Source organism: Mastigoproctus giganteus, chromosome 3 (assembly GCF_048544385.1).
Source record: "Mastigoproctus giganteus isolate SK-2022 chromosome 3, ASM4854438v1, whole genome shotgun sequence".
NCBI classification, from domain to species: domain Eukaryota; kingdom Metazoa; phylum Arthropoda; class Arachnida; order Uropygi; family Thelyphonidae; genus Mastigoproctus; species Mastigoproctus giganteus.
The window spans coordinates 80,242,589-80,260,993 of record NC_143577.1 but is presented as its reverse complement, the minus strand read 5'-3'; the positions used below and the strand labels follow the sequence as shown (position 1 = coordinate 80,260,993).

Below are 18,405 nucleotides of genomic sequence, written 5' to 3'. Positions count from 1 at the left end.
TGCTATTCTCATTATTAAGATTTGTGCACATATTGCTGAAAGGGTATTCAATTACTTTCTGAATTGACAGTACATTAAATTACAGAGATAAGGTTTAAAGCACAGTATTCTGTAAACTCTTCATTAAATTGAAATTTAATATCACAATCTGAAATAGGATATGCCTTTGCCCAAAATAAGTAATTTTAATTTAAAATTAAATTAAATTACCTTGGGTAAAAGAATCAATGTGGACAGTAGACGACCTCTTTTAACCAAATAGCATAATATGGCAAACACTGGAGAGGAGGGGTAATTATTGGAGATGAGCTAGAATTTATTTTCAGTTCTCAACAATAAAAAAAAAATGAATAGTCAAGTTACACCAAGTTGTATAAATTAGATAAATTAAACAGTTATAGGAATAGCATATTAATTGATATTCTTGAATAAAAAATCTTTATGGGTTCATCCAAAAGTGTTCTGGTTAACTTAAACATTTATATTTGAATATCTAACTGTGATGAAATATATATATATATACAGCAAGTTAATAACTACTGTTAACAAAGGATTAACTCTGCCTTTAAGACTATTTTCCTGTAACAGGGGAACTTACTTATGCCAAACTTTTCTTCCTAAGGACTTGTTATTCCATATACAGTAGACTCCCAATTAACTGGGGATTGGGGATTGGTAGATGCTGAATAACTGTAGTTTCTTGGTTGCTTGAGAGTTAGTATTAAAACAATACTTAGAAAATTAAGACAAACATAGACAAATTTTACTAAAGAAACTGAGTTTTATTATAGAAACCGCTTTTTGAATACAGTAACTTACAAAAAAAAAAACGCACTCAAAACCGTTGCAGTAGGTAGAGAGTTTGCTGGGTAGACATCGCATGAGGATAGTCAGGCTCTGCTGATGTAGCTGGGACAGGATCAGGAGGGTCTGTAGATGGTTTTGGATCTGCATCAGTAAATGATGTTGTGCTGCCAAACTTGCTTTCAGCATTCTTCACAAATGAACAAATATCACCTTGCTTTGAGGTCTTACGTCTCTCAGACAAAGTCAAGTTATGCGTGATGTGGAGCTACATAAGATGCTGAGAAATGAAGAAGGGTTGCTGTTCTGCAAAAGCTATTAAAGTTTCAAATGCTGCAGTAGCTCTCTGCTAGGATACTTTTCCCATGTGACACACACATTGTCATTGCTTTCTTCCTCCTCTGCAACTTTCATTTTTCCATGATTCACAACAGCTTCTATAACATCTTCCATATTCAGTGTATGAGTTACTGGTATATCTTCATCCACAACAAGCCAGTCGTCGACTTCATCTTAGGGCAAATTCATTTTGTCAAATAACTCACAGATTTCATCATAAACAGTGCTATTGACAGCTGCACTATTGCCTGGAAACTCCTCAAATTCGACGGAGGAGGAGGACTTCTCAAATATCACAGCTGGCCACAACTTTCTCCAACATTTCCGTAATGTTTCATTTCTCACAGAGTCCCAAGCCAACTGATAGTGTAGATAGCATCTTTGAGGTTATATTTCTTCTGAAAATGCAGAATTGTCCCGTCAAAATTAGTCATTTTCCGCATGAAGTCGTGCCTGTAAAACATTTATGTTTTGCATCACCCCCTGATCCATTGGTTGAATCAGACTTGTGACGTTAGCTGGAAGATAACACACGAAAATGTTGCCATTAACTAGCTCTTCAGCAGGAGGATGTGCACGACAGTTATCCAAGAGCAACAAAACTTTACTATTCTATGGTAATCCTTTCTTTCATAAATTTTCTTTAACACTAGGGACAAACGAATAATGAAACCACTTGGTAAAGATTCCTGCATCCATCCAACTGTTACTCTGTGCATGATAATGTACAGGAAGGTTACTTACGCCTTTAAAGGACCTTGGTTTAGCAAATTTGCCGACCACAGCTTTAGCTTATGATTTCCTGATGCATTTGCATCAGGAAATCATATGCCTTTGCCCAAAATAAGTAATTTTAATTTAAAATTAAATTAAATTACCTTGGGTAAAAGAATCAATGTGGATAGTAGACAACCTCTTTTAACCAAATAGCGTAATATTTGGTTAAAAGAGGTCGAGCACAGTTACATGCTCTTTATTTTGCTTAAACCCATGAGCTACCATCTCATTACCACCATACAAAGTAGAATTAGGCAGACACTTCCACATTAGTCCTGTCTCATCTGTTCTGGGGTCAAGTCATTTTTTTCCACTATTTCACTAAACACCTCACGAAATGAAGTGAAATTTAGTTCTTTCTAATCAAGGCTACATTGATCCAGTCTTTTTTTTTTTTTTTTAATTATTATCAATTAAAATGATTATTTTTATATTTATTACAGAGGTTTTTTAATCCTTATATTCTAGAATTATAAATAGGTACTTTTTAATTGTTTACTTGAACATTTTATTTTTGGGCATTGCGGGCTACAAAAATTTTGTCATGGGCCACCAGTTTGACACCCTTGCTTTACAGTACTTCAAAGAAGCACACAAATTAGAGAGGTTATCCTCTTTTTTTTTTTTTTTTTTTTTTTATGGTAACAAAAAAAATAATACTGAAATTTATGGGACTCTTCTACTGTGTGCAGGTTGATGGTTAACAGAGGAAGGTTGTTCAAAGGAATAAGGAAATCATAAGCAGTCTGGTGAGTTTGTTGCACCGTGAATAGATATTTATTAGCTGATGCACATTCAGGCTGGTTTTGAAGAAAACAGTAGCCACAGAAATATCTGTAGAAAAGGATGAAACAAAAACATATGTGTGATAGAGTGGAGTGAATTTGTAATCAAGCAATCATTAATTATTCTGACTGCACGCCTTGGCCTTTTGATAGAGTCAAAGGGTTCAGAGGCAATTTTTGGGGGGACAATATTATTCCCTCAGATTTGGAAACAGTATCTATGGTTATTCCATGGCAGGGAAGATTTGTATAGAGTCTTCGGTTGTTTAGAAGAAAAGTAACAACAAGAGAATGAGAAAACCTAATTTTTTTTTCAATGAAAGCCTAAGTTTTTTTCAATGAAGAAGTAGTAATTGTGATGTGCTTATCCCATTTTGCATTCTTGTAATGCAAAGCGACATGAGGCTGAAATTGGCCATGGAAGATGATGGTCTCTTCTCCATTGGAAAAAAAAAAACCCATCAAATTGTGAAATGGGGTACTTCTGGGGAATGATGGCACTAACATTAACCCTATACTTTGCAACGTGAGGAAATTATCAAGAGTGTTGGGTATGTGATTAACATTGTTTTGTATTCTTATAAGTGAATAAGAAAAGCTGTCATTAATAACAGCAAACATCTCAGCATCTCAACCAGCTGGAGCTAGTTGAGATTCTGGTTTCATATTTATGAAAATCACCATGGAAAATTAATTTACTCTTAGGAATGTTAGATTAAAGAAAGTCAAAGTTCCCAGTGGTCTGTTGAGCTGAGAATTGATGAATGTGTAAGCTTTATCCTACCAAATAAGAATTTTTACTTCTCCATCTTAGAAGAATTCAAAAAATATTTAGCATCTCAAAGTGTCTTCTGTTATTATGTCTACGTAATAACAGAAGACACTTCTGATTTTAGCATGCAGTCATGCATAGTGCCTAAATGTTGATTACACTGCATTAGTACATATTCCCACATGGTTTGACCAAAACAATTAGTTCTCTCTTATGAAGGAGCCATTAATATAAAAAATAATCTTTAGCTTTGCTTTACTGTCTCCTATGATAGGTTTGCAAAATATTAAATCTACTATCAACATAATGTGCAGGCCAGAGATTCCCAAACTTTCTTGGTTCACGCACTCTTATTGTCCCAGTAATTTTTTCACAGTGCACTTAGGCCAAAAGAAATACCTAACATTTCCGTTTATTAAGTAGTTAGGTTCAAACAACTTAATAAGTAATGTTGAAACTGTGAACTACCTCAAGCTAGTAGTTCGCATGGTGTCCGACAGATGTCAGGTATCGTTGTTTCCCCTCGAAAATTTAAAATATCCCGCTGCACCCCTGTGAATTCGCTATGGTGCCGCAGCGCACAGTTCAGGAACTGCCGGTGTAGGCCCTTAACCAATTAACAGTTTACTTTTATTCAAGAAAAGCTGTCATCTTTTTTAAGTCTCCTCAGCAAAAAATAGTTTTTGCCTTATCAAATTATCATGTGTATATCATGTCCCCACACTACTAACATTTCTGTTTGCTGTCAGATCGAAATCAAATTTATCATGCACATAGCTCTCCAATTAGAAAGTTGAGTATCCGAGTGGAAGGAGGTGATTTTTATCTACCATTTTGAAATGTGCCCACTTGAAGTAAAAGTGCAATCTGTTTGAAATGCTTCTGGCTACAGTATACAATCTAAACAAAATTTACAATACAAAATTGTCTAGGTATACTAAAGTTATTTTTATCACTATCTTCTAAACAGTGTTATCTGATAAATTGAAAATACTTGTTGACTCTGAACCTGATTCACTAGTCCAGTGAATCAGGTTACAAAATCCAGTGTAATATAAGAGTAATTATAATTACTCTCAGAAGAAAAGCTAAAACATTTGGCATGAAATGACAACAATTGAACATCCAAATAAACAAGGGCTAATAAATAATGATCGTAATTTTTTTTTTTTTTACAACATACTTTTTTTAATCATCCATATTTTGATGGTTCTTTTCAAAGTAGTCCCCCATTTGATGAAATGCACTTGCTCCAATGTTTCTACCGTTCTTCAAAAACCTGGTGGATGCCATTTTTTGACATGCATTTGAAAATTGCCTCCAGTGTCTTTTAACTTCCTCTAACAACTGGAAACATTTTCCTCACAGCTCCTTTAACTCTGGAAATTTTAAAAAAAAATTGCATGGTGCAATGTCACAGCTGTATGAGGAACTTATTTGACATTAATGCTGGCTAAATACTTGATGACAGTATGAACAATGTGAGACCTTGCATTGTTGTAATGCAGCGTCCAGCCACCTACATGCAGTTATGGTTGTTTGCGAAGAATGAGATCCTTGCAAAGTGCACAGTACAGTGTTGTATTTAGGGTCCCATAACAGTCATATGACATGCCACAACATGCTGATAAACCATTCCTTGAATGGCAAAAAAAAGAGATGACCTGCTGATAAATCATTCCTTGAATGGCATAAAAAGAGATGACCATAACCTTTCCTGCAGAAGCCACAACTTAATGTTTTTTTTTTTTTTTTTTTTGTGTTGGCAGTGATAGACTTTCAAACAGAGCTTTGTTGCTTACTCTCTCATTCGAAATGATGAAACCATGTCTCATTCACCGCTATCTCTGTGAGTAGTTTTGGAACCCAGCATGCACAGATGTGTCATATGCAAATTATCATGGAGAATATCGTGTGTGTGCTTCCTACCGATATTCTCAACATCCCTGCCACTTGCCTTACTGTTATATGATGAGATTCTCTCACAATTGTAGAAGCAGGTTTTGTGGTTAGGGCAGTGGTTGGAGCTCCAGGACTTCTGATTTTTGTCATTGAATTATATTCATTTTTAAACATTGTATACCAACAGAGCTGTTCTATATGGAAGCATAGATTCACCATAAGCCTCTTTTAGCATTTCACATGCTTCAGCTGATGTTTTCTTGAGGCAGAAACAAAATCTGAGAGCAGTAGCATTGTGTTTCACATCTATTGTTATGCAGGTAAAACTGAGCAGACATGAACTTGACTGACTGCCAAGGTCACACCATGCGCATGAGCCAAGTGTGCTGTTGCTATGTGATGCAGCTTGGTTTGGTCTTAAATTGCACAACTCAGCTAGAAATAGCGAGCAGTACAATTGTTCATGAAAAAAATTACAATCATTTTTTATTGAACAGTCTTCATAATAAAAGAAATCTTCACCTAATGCATTTATGGAAAAAAAGCAATCCACATTTTTATATAATTGGATTCATGAAAGTAGAATCCTTAGAGTGCAGTGGTCAGATTGAGATTATAAAAAAATGACATTGTTTTGCTTAGTTGTATGATAGTTCAGCAAATATTGTGTCCAGAACAAAAATATCAAAACACATAAGTGCATATATTACATGTAGGTATATTAATTTTCAGACATATGTCTGCTTGCATTATATGTGCAAGTCAGGCAAATTGTTAAATGTGCATTGTTATGTACATCAGTGGCTTTGTCAAGTTGAATACTGAAAGAGACTGTCTTGTAGTGGTAAATGATGCAAGAAAGGAAGCTTACAGCATCAACCAAATAAAAAAAAAAAAAAACACTTCCCATATCACCTCCCCATCCCATCTAATAGTTTTAATACTTTGTCTAGTTCTTTCAATTTATTCAAACTATCTACTTCTGCAACAACAGACAGCAGTTGGTTCCAATGATCAACCACCTGCTAGCTGAAGGAAAATTTGTGCACAGCTATCCTGTCCTGCAACCATCCTCAGTTTGAATTCATGTCCCATCACATAGTGCAGTCTGAGCAAGAGGAAGACTTCCATCAGAATTGAGCTTGCTAATCCATTAAAGCATTAAACACTTCAGTCAGCTCACTTTGCAGGTGCCTAGTCTCCAAATGCTGCAATTTACAGAACTGAAACCTTGATAAGCCCACTCTTTTGTTCCCTCTCACCAATCTTGTTGTTCTTCTCTGCACCCATTCCAGCAGATCGCCATCCATCCAAAAGTGAGGCCTCCAGACTTGTATGAACCACTCAAGATGTGGCCTAACCATTGCCTTACACAATGGGATAATCACCTCCTTATCTCTGTTAGCAAAGTTCTTGTATATCATTGACAAAACAGCATGAGCTACCCTAGTAGCCTGTTTGCACTGATAAGAGAACTTCATATCTGACTGCCAATGACCCCCAAGTCTTTTTCGTTCTCCGCTGCACTGAGTGTGGTACCACACAGCTGGTACATTAATCTTGGGTTACTGCTTCCCATATGAAGTATCTTGCATTTGTCAATTTTATAAACTTCAATTGCCACTTCTCAGTTGTCTAGCTCTTGTTGCAGTGGCATATCATGATTACTGTGATTAACTACCCTGCTAACCTTTGTATCATCTGCAAACTTAGACATTAAGCTTGATCTTGACCAATATCATTAATAAATATAGAAAACAACAGCGAGCCCAGCACTGAACCCTGGAGAACCCTGCTAATAACATTAGTCCAAGAAGAGCAGTGCCCATTGATAACCACTGTCTTCTCCCACCCAACTATCCCTTTATCCATAGCAGCAACATGTCCTTAATGCTACACTGCTCCAATTTGTTTAGCAGTCTTTTATAGGCAACAGTATCAAAATCTTTTCTGAAATCTAAGTACAGTCAGTCCTCTTATAACACAGTTCCTAGAAACCTTCGTGCAATGCAAAATTGTGCAATATAAACAACAGACCCTATGGAAAAAATAGGGTTAGGTGCCGACCACCCAAGATTAGACACACATTTGTAACCAGAACATTACCAAACACAATAAATAATCGTAATAAAACACTACACAGTTGAAAAATGTAAAATTAATCATTTAAATTTAGATTCTTACCTTAAAAGTAAATGAAGACAGCTTGAGGGACAGGGCTTGAGAAAGGGTTGAAGCAGCGGAATTATGGGGAAAGTGGCGGCAGGTTGTCATCATTATCCGAACTGGGAGGTGGAGGAGATGCGATGAGGACTTTGGACAAAATGTGGTCATGCCAGAACTAGAGGGCTGTGGCTCATTTTCTGTCTCTTGGGTGTTTTCATAAAAAAGACATCTAATTTCTGTTGTTTCGCAATCTTCCTTCTTTCACAAAGCAGCTGCTTATATGGCTCCAAAGCAGACCGAATTGTATGAAGTGCTGCTCTTCTGCTTCTTTCTGCATTATAATCATTATCTTTAAATCATTATAATCATTAAAATGAATTTAAAACTGAAGATAACTCTGAAGTAGAAAGTGGTTTTATGGTGGCGTTCAGGCATTCAACTTTGTCATCTTTCTCATCTTCCACCTACCCTCCAGCAACAAGTTGTTGCAGTTCTTCAGTTGAAAGTTCATCTTCATGAGACTGAAGAAACTCTTCTAAAATCATCTTCCTCCAATTCCTCAAAGCCAACCTGCTTTGCGAGGGCAACACAATGTCCTTTTAATTTAGGAAGCTCGTTTACAGGATCAAAGCCTTTAAAATAACGAATAAAATCTGGTAAAAGAGGCCGCCAAACACCACGTAAGCATTCTTTTGTCACTTCGTTCCAAGCCGCCACAATTATGCAAATTGCATCCTTAATGTTGAATCGCTTCTAGAAGTCTAATTGTTGGTGCATCTTGTGTAATAGTACTTAAAAGCAGCAATTTCTTCTTGGTCAAGTGGCTGGATAAGAGATGTTGTGTTAGGTGGTAAAAACAGGATTTTGATGTTTGGTGACAGTTCAGCAAGGGTTGGAGGGTGATTTGGTGCAATGTCCAAAATAATTAAAATTTTAAAATCCAAATTTTTCTTTTTGCAGTAGCTTTGAAACACATGTAGCAGAAGGTCAGTGAAGATCTGCCCTGTCATCCACCCTCTTCTGCTGTTCCTAAAGTAAACACTCAGGGTAGTCCTTGCGATCCCTTTAAACACTCGTGGATTGGCTGCATGATAAACAACAACAGGCTTCAGTTTCAAGTCGCCACTTGCATTTGCTCCTAACATAATGGTCAACCTATCCTTATCAGCCTTGAAGCCTGGAGCTCGTGCTTCCTCTCTTGAGATATATGTTCATGATGGCATTTTTTTCTAATACAGTCCAGTTTCATCAAAGTTGAAAATTTGGTCCAGGGTATAGCCCTCTTCCTCAATTAGTTTTTTCAGTATCGGTGGAAATGCCTTTGCTGCTGCTTCATCAGCACTTGCAGCTTCACCTGATAATTTCACATTATGGAAAGCGTGATGTTTCCTGAAATTATTGAACCAGCCACTACTGGCAGTAAAGGGAGGCACTTCTTTGAGGGTTTTCAGCTTTATTTCTGAGGTCTTCAAATATTGCCAGCCTTTGCTTTTATCGTAAGCAAACTTGTTCCTGATCTCTTCTTTGTTTGAACTTCTATCCAAACAGATAAAAGACGTTCCATCTCTTCCAGTTCTTTGTGCCTTGATCTAACTGATTTTGTTACACTTTGTGTTGAAATGCTATGAAAGTTGTTTTATTTTTTCTACGTTCTAATTGTTCTCAGCGTTCCCTCATTTAGGCCTGTAGCACGCATAATATCGCATGTTCTTTCACTCCAGTCAAAGCATTTCACAATTTCATATTTTTCTTCTATCGATATTGCTTTTCTTTTTCTCTCTGAAGTATTTTCACCAGAACGCTTCCTTTTCACACTTTTTTCAAGTATTTTACTCATTTTTTGAGAATAGAGCACAATTATAAAATGAACAGAAATGAAGAGGCAAGCTTGATATACATAAACGCACAGCGAACAAGTAGCAACTGAATAAACGATGCAGCGCCTGTGTACAAACTGAATAAACAATGCAGTAAAGGTGGAAACACACTATTCTTACGTATTACATGCTTATGTTTTACTAAAGCACATTTCTGGAGGTCACTACCATAAAACAATAAAAACAATTTGCAGTTTCCGGTTTATTGGGTGGTTCCTGCTACTGGAGTCTTATAAACTGGTAGTAAAAGTCGATCTAATTACATTTGCAATAATACCGATAGCTGGAATTCTGTGGATTTTTACGTAATGTTAAATGTGTTTCCCCTTCCAAGAAATCATAAAAACAAATAAATTTTAAGAATCTTCTCTTCATTCCTACTGTGTTGTGTTCAGTTGGGGTGATTCCGCCCCATTCGACTACCATTTCTTGTAAACACAAAGGCAAATCGTGCATAAGTGAATTACGCTCGTGTTATATGTGACGTTCCCCTATTTATAAATCGTGTATGATCAAATTCTTTAGTGCAAACACGTGTTATACGAGGACAGACTGTACATGATGTCAAAACAATTTTTTTCTTCAGTTAATCATTTATTAAACTTCTCTTCTCTTAATAGTCGAAATTATTGTATGGTGATTAATACCGGTTATATTACCAAAAAAAAAAAAAAAAAAAACTGGTTTACTGATGAGTTCAGCAAGTTTCTTAAGTAAGAACACTTTGCACTCAGGACATTACTCGCTATTTACAGTTGAACTCATAAAGCCAGAAGACAAGTAACTATTGTATATTCTTTTTTCCCCATATTTGTCTTAATAATGCTGCTTGTTGAAGGTTCATATTCATGTTTCCTTATTTTCAATACTTGAAAAATTTCTCCATCCTCACAATCATTCAGAAACATGTTTTTTCTTGATAGCATTGGAAACGCTGTAAACATCTGAACTTATAACTACAATTAGTGATATCAGAGGAAAACATATAAAGTAATGAATTAATCAAATAAACATAAATTAAAATTATTAATATTAATAGTGGTATTAGTAGTATTACCGCTAACCGGGTGGGTCAAGTGCCTGCCTGGCAACCCAAAAGTCGCGGGTTTGAATCCCGCCTCGGGCTTGGATCAAAGTACTGCAAAAACCTTGGGAGGTGCATTATGGCCACAGAAGCCAATGCGCCAACAACTAACAAAAAAAAAAAAAAAAAGAGTAGTAGTACCGGCATGTGATGCAAGGAAGCAAGCTTATATCGCATCAGCCAATTCTGCTGCTTATAAACTCTTGTGACTAAGAAGCTTCTTGAATGCTGTTTGAGAAGGGCTCAGACATAGGATGTGCCAGACTTAATTGTTAGAGGCTGATTCAGTTAGTTAGCATTTTAGTATTAGTATCTAGAAAAATGATACAAGGAAGCAAGCTTATATAGTTCAAACCAAAAATAAATAAATAAATAAAATAAGTAACATGTCATCTTCCTTCACTTCATTTTCCTATTTCAAGTATGTATCTAGTCCCTCCTAAATTTAGATAAACTTCCAACCTTAAAGAGTAGGGGTAGTTTATTCCAACAGTCAGTCACTCTAACTAAAGGAAAATTTTTGCACATATAATCTACAGCTATCTCCTCTCAATTTAAATTTATGCCCTTTTGTGTACATCATGTAAATAAATGTAAAAACTCCCTAAGCATTTAGTATACTCAAGCTTTTCAAAGCTTTAAACACCTCAGTTGGGTCACCCTGTAGATACTTGGTTTCAAAATTTTGTAGCTTACAAAACTTAGTTCCTCTTGATAAGAATACCCTTTATGCCATTAGCTAATCTTATCTCCCTTCTCTGTACCACTTTCCAACAGGATAGTGTTTAGTGACAGTGTGGTGCTTATAAACTCTTGTGACTGACTAAGAAGCATTCTTGAATGCTGTCCACATCTTTCTTAAAAATGGGTCTCCAAATCTGTATGCAATATTCAAGATGCAGCCTAATGATCACTTTATATAATTGCATATTGCAAAAGCAATTGTGTAATTTGCTATTGAATAAACAATATTAATAATAGTTTGGATTATATCATGACTCCTAAGAAAAATTTATGGCCCGCATCCCTCACTTTGAGGACTGTTTCCCAAAATGATTTAAGTATGCTTTTTACAAAACAGAAATTTTCATTGAATAAGATCAACATTACCTCCTCTTATGCACCTTGAGCTTACATGTGCCAACCAATATATTAAGATTTTGTGTGGTTTCTAATTTGTGGAAGGGAGCAGCATTAGTGATTTATTTGTCTCAAAGATGGACCTACAAAAACTGGAGATCCAGAATATTAAGTTCATGTAAGTTCTCAATTTACATCAAAGAAATAAAAGTATCACTGCTGAAAATGGGTGGCTTTTTTGCATACAGATAAATATAAACCCTGTATGTTTGTTAGTTTTCATGGAAACGTCTTATAACTTTACGTGACTACTTTTGTAAATAGATTGATAATTGGGAGAGATGAATAGTCAATTTTGTAGTGACTGGTTTTGTAATTATTAGTTTCTTTAATTAAGATATAAAAAAAAAAGTTCAATTTTATTTTGAAAAGACATCAGAATTTGCATTTTCTTTATTCAGTCTGATTTTTATTTTTTTGATTAGCCATTTTGTTCCTCACCAGTCACAGTTCCAAATAGTGACTAAAGCACTAAGCCTCCTCCTTATGATCAAAATAATGTAGCTTTTTTACTGCTACATGATTATTGCTTAATGATTCTCCAAAACACTGCTTTAGCTCTCCCCACTTCCTTTAGAAAATTCCAGGACCACCACTGTATCTCACCATCATCAAAATGGGTAATTGATTTTCTGTTGTGTTACTGTGGTGAGACAGTTGAATTACTTAGTAAATATGCCAATTTATTTGTATAAGTGTAAGCCAATTTGAATAGTTTTTTACTGCTTCAGTTTCAAAATTAAACTTAGCATGGAATGTATTAAATCATGTGTATATATATGTTCATATTTGCAATGTCATCATCATATTTGCATATGGACCAATAGCATTGAAACTTAATCTGAGCATTTAATGTTAAATCACCTAGTTAGCTTTAACTCTATTATTTTTATATATAAAATATTTCATTACAGTATTGTAGCTTCATAAATCCAAATAGAATATCCTTATTTTCACCAAATTACTTATTTAAATGAAGAATTTTAATTAGAAACACATTCTGAAATGTAAATAGACTTGAACAGGATAGTGCAAGAGAAACAAAAAGAAATTTAATGCCTTCCAAAAAATTCTTCTCATCATTGTAATATTTCAAGTCATGCCCACCCAATTGTTTCTGTAACTATTTTATGAAAGCTTTTTTATCTAGAACTGAACAAATATTGAAAGAGTACTTCTATTTTTTTTTATTTCACAAAATAAAATGGGTTTGTTTAATATATATATATATTTTTTTTATCATATTATGGATTTAGATTTCTAAATAACTGCAAAATTTTAATGATGCTATATCTTCTGTTTTCAGAAGAAATAATTCAAAATTGTATCATCCCTGCATTATTTATAGATGTAGAAATTATCATAACAAAATAATAAGCTCAGCCTTTCAATGTAGTATACCTTGTAATTTAATGGTATTCTTTTCATATTTTAACTGTAGAATTAGAAATATTTCTTTACTTAAACATAAAAATACATACAGTCCTTGACTATCGATCTACACTCATGTCGCTAGTGAATTTCAACCCTGGGTTTTACTTATACTTCAGCAGTCTGACCTACATTTTTTATCATTATTATTATTATATTTCAGTAATCTGTACAAATACTGCACCAGTAGAGGAAAAATAAGAATTGAATTTACACACATGAAAACCATTTTAAAAAAATCAAAACAAAGTATTGCTAACATACAAAATAATTTTTAAAAGGTTTTTAAAAATACTCTTGTAGCTACATGACATTTTGTGACTCAGTTTTGCTCCAGTTCTCCATAGAAATTCGTGACATAGACAGTCAGCAAGTATATCAGTGCTAAATACCTGCGTATGGTATATTTTTAGGGATTTTTAAGAATATTTGATTTATTTCAAAAATGTTTAAAAATGGTTCATAAAAGGAAAGGTTAGTGCCTGCCAAAGTGATAATATCATGAAAATATACATAGGAGAAAGGCTGTTTACTTATACTTCAGCAGTCTGACCTACATTTTTTATCATTATTATTATTATATTTCAGTAATCTGTACAAATGAAGATAAAAATGAAGGTTACCTAGTGAGAGTAATTGTCAGAGCAATTATAATATAATAAACACTATTCCATGCTATATATACATGACTGGTAGTTAATAAAAATTTGTATATCAGTTCCTGTCTGGAAAATAATCTCCAGCCATGTAACAAACTTTTGTGGTACCCAGTACAAAATTTGATTTTCAGGTCCTATTATTAATTTTATTGGTTTAGTATAACATCAGATGCATTTAGGGGTCCTCTGGTATGTTGCAATCATTTTACTATAACTTGGTAATCTCTTATTGTATCATTGTTTCCATGATAAAAAATGCTTATAACACTTTTACATGAACTTAATCTGCCATTACTCATAGAACCACCTCCAAACAAGAATAAGCAACACTTCACTCACATGGTTCACAAAAAACTTTTTACTCTGTATCCTAAGGCAAAAACACCCTCAAACTAATAATATTCTTGTTTAAAAGTCCTAGAAGATCTGACAAGATTGTCTTAAGTGATGTTTCAAATGATCTTTGGATCTATTAAAAGCCTAAAGATTTTTAATTAATTGTACATATTTTTGTGGTTTCTCACTTACAGTGTAAACAAAAATTCAAAATGCATGTAGCTTAGTTATCGTTTATCCTTATTTGCTGTTATATTCAGTTATTTCCATTTTCACTAAAATTTTTTGCTGATATTTGATGCTTTATTTAATTTAATAATTAAAATACTTAAATCGTTATCAGAATCGACTGAATTAACCCTTTTATGCACACGTACATGTACATTTTTGGTGGTTGCTTCAGTTGAATATAAATTGTCTTACTCTTCCAGTATGCACTGCCATCTCTTGCCTGTATTTCCAAGTAATTGTAGACAGTTCATAATAGATGGCATTATAAAAAAAAAAACTGAAAATTTGAAGTGAAAATTGCACATTATCCTGAAAGAGGCCTCTGAGGGCGGGAAAACTCATATCTAAGAAATAAACTCATACACCGACCATTGAACAAAATTTACTGTAACTAAAATTTTTACAAATAGTATAAAAAAAAATATTTACAATAAACTAATGATTGTATATTGCGGAATACTAAAAACTGTAATAAAAGATCGTTTACCATAAAATAAGCTAAAATATAAAATTAAAAGCGCTAAAAACCTGGAGCTTTCGAGAGCGTCAGCTCTCTTCTTCAACAGTAATATGACTTTCTGCAACATCTCCTTAAATAGCAGGTTCACGGTACCTCCACACGGTATTTCTCCACGTGGTTCAATCGGCACATGGTCAGAACCAGAAGTGGCAATGTCTCGGGTACGTGGCAAATAAAATCGTTCATCCGAACTTAATACAATTGTTTCAAAAATAAGATGAATACGCATGCCTCTATCTCTATTCATGGTATTCTTACTGGATGAACCAATCCGTAAACCCTCGAGCCATTTACGCTCCCAGTATCCGTGTGCACGATCCAAAATAATAGCGTCCTCCGGGGAGATTTGATGCTGCTTCTCCCAAAAATTTTAGTTACAGTAAATTTTGTTCAATGATTGGTGTATGAGTTTATTTCCTAGATATAAAATTGCACATGTTAACATCATTTGTCCAATTTGGACTTACAGAAGCCAAAATTGAATAAATTCTCTGGAATTAAGATCCTGAAGTTGATGAATTTGAATAAAGTAACACATAAATATAAATAAATAATTAAATGTGTAGAGGATTTAAAAATATTTTTGAAAAAAGAAGCAATGACAGGGTTTTTTATTATTATTATTTTTTTAATTCTGATCTGATGTTATACAATAATTTCACTCCAACGTTGGAAAATCCAGAAAAAATAAGAAGAAATTAATATTTTAAAGCATTTATATGCAAAGTTTTCATGTTTTACAGACTTCAATATTCCATTTTAAAAAAAAAAAAATTTTTAAATTCATTCACTAGCTCATATACAGCCGACCGGGCTAGCCGAGTGGGTAAAGTACCTGCCCGGCAACCCAAAGGTCGCGGGTTCGATTCCCGCCTCGGGCTTGGATCAAAGTACTGCAAAAACCTTGGGAGGTGCAATATGGCCACAGAAGCCGATGCGCCAACAACTACCAAATCAAAAAAAAAAAAAAAAAAAAAAAAGCTCATATACACATTCAGAAAACTTGCTACCCCTAGTCTATATGCTTTTGGAAATCTCTTGCATGAAACAGTTAATTCATTTCATTCTTTGCATTATTGTAATACAAATCAAAGAGCAAATTTAAATGAGAAGTCAAATTCCAGAATGATCAGATAGCTTCATTTTTACTTTTATAAGTGCATTGTCAGTTTATTACCTGGTTGGTTACAACCAACCAACCAGCTAGCCACATTTTAGATAAAAAATCATTATCAATATTTGAAAATATAAATAAGAATGTACTTCCAATTTTTTTAATTGTGCAGTTATCACTTATTTAATCAATTATCTTTATTTTATATATATTTTTTTAAATTAAATTTTCAGGAATAAAATTTCCTTATTAAACAAATGAAACATTTTAATATTAAAAAAAAATTTTTTTTTTTATTAGTTAGGCAATTTACTAACATCTCAATTATTTAAAATATTTTATGTTTATTATTTCATGTTGTTACCGTACTTTCAGTCATGGTGAAAACTACATTGTCACACTACATCTGCTATGATTCTCTGGCTGATAAATTCATAATGGTATCTCATTAATCTACATTCTTCATATCTATGTGACTGTCTGTGAAGTGCATGTGGTTAAAGATAATGTGTCTATTTGCAGGATACAAAATCAAAGTATCTCCCCATCTGTTTGAAGCTGGCTGACTATAGATTGCAAGGGCCTTAATAGCTTACTTTTGTCACTTAGGATTCGGGTTCATTTGTCACTACTACTCTTTCATTCAAAGGAGTTCAAATGAAATTAGCTGAGTGACACATACTCTACTACTGAAGTCCTGAAAGGTTTTTGGGGTGAGGTGATTTGGCTACTTTGTAATAGTTCTGAATTATTATATACATGAAATTAAATATTTTATTAAAATAACTACTTTAAAACATTTGATTTTACTACTACTATTATTATTATTAAAAAGTCTGTAGAATTAATATGTCCATTTCAGGATATCTAGTATTGAAAATAATAATAATATATCTATTGTATTATTCTGTTGTTTATAGGAAGCAGTTTCTGAGTACAATCATTAAGATATCTAAACAGGATTACATTAAAGTAAACATTAAGTTGGAACTTGCCTTGTAGCTTATTAACAGTATACAGAAAGCTTCTTTCCACTTGATAAGATTCATTTCTGAAAATGTTTTGCAGATTTTTACAATCAAATTTGTATTCTGTTGTATACCAGGTATTTTATTTATTATAAATGTTAATATGTGCAGTGTCTGCCTTCCAGCCATTCCATAGTCTTAACCAATGCGAAAAGATTTTAGATTTCTTTCACTGAATATTGTCAGGGCATTTTACTGCAATGATGTTCAAAATTAAGAGAATTCTTTACTCTGATCTGTGATGAGAAATTGCTTAGTTAGAATGAACAGATGTCAAAGTGAGCAAAGTATGCCACAGATAAAACAGGAGCTTTCTTTTTTTGGTAGACTGAATTGTGCATTTTCTGAAACATGCATTATGGTTCTTCAGATGATAATAATGCTGACTGATTCCTTACCCTTCACAGTAAACACTGTATTCCTACAAATTGCCAATTAAGGTGACCATTATTTTATGCTAGTTTAGTGTTTGTTGTCTTCCCACCTTCTCTTCCCAGTTTTTAATATATATACAATAGGAAATTATGCAGGTAATTTTTCAGTGTTTGGAATTGTAAATGTTGGAAGTAACATTCAGCAACAAAATGTATCATATTACTTTAGCTCATATTTGAAATAAGAGCTATAATTCATTTCCATGATAAAAAAAAAAAAAAAAAAAAAAATTGTATTACTAAAATTTATACAAAACAACAGAGAAAATGTTTCCTCCCTTCCTGCTGCAGCATTTATGAATGGCTTAATGCATCATAGTGTAAACTCAACTTGAAAAACTGCATTACAAACTTTTTTTGTTCTCTTACAAAAAGTTAGTGCTTCATGTTACACAAGGATTGAAACAGTCAGGTAAAAGAGCCATTGTTTCTATGTATACGTAATAGTGTAGCCCCTTTTCATTGTTTAAAAAAACTAAAGGCACAAACCAAATGGTGCAAGAAAGCAAGCTTATAAAGATGGACAATTGCACACAAGATTTTAATGGTTAGCAGTTAATGAGTATGTAATGTGACAGATATTTAAAAATTTTGGCAGTAAAATAAAGATGAGAAAAGTTTGTCAAAAAAAAATCTGTTACTATATGATGTGCAGTAAGCACCAGTCATTGTGATCACGTTTGTGAATTCCTTAACTTAAATTTTAAGGAAATGTAACAGAAATGTAACAAGCCTCTGAGAAAAAGAGAAGAAATTTGTAGGTGTTGAAAACATTCAAAATGTTGCTAACCTCCTTTCTTTATGGAGATTGTGGTTACTTTCCAGCATTAACACATTGTTTCTGTAGTACAAAATAATGTATATAATTTCCTTATACATGTATCTTTAGAATTTATTCCTCTAAATAGCATTATTTTCCTTGATTTTCATAACTGGATGGTTTTGTTATTTTCTTAGGTAAGCATTGTTTTTCAGTAATATATTGGGTTTCATCCATCTATCATAT

At 33.6% G+C, this 18,405-nt stretch overlaps 1 protein-coding gene across 3 annotated transcripts in view; it reads left to right on the top strand.

Moving 5' to 3' along the window:
* Window positions 1–16,685, top strand: part of LOC150088106 (LON peptidase N-terminal domain and RING finger protein 3) — a 150,186-nt gene extending 133,501 nt beyond the window's left edge. For all 3 annotated transcript variants that reach the window (XR_016546776.1, XR_016546777.1, XM_090370575.1), the window contains exon 12: window positions 16,460–16,685. The gene's annotated coding sequence lies outside the window, so the exon portion shown is untranslated. The remainder of the gene's footprint in view (window positions 1–16,459) is intronic.
* The last annotated feature ends 1,720 nt before the right edge of the window (window positions 16,686–18,405 follow it).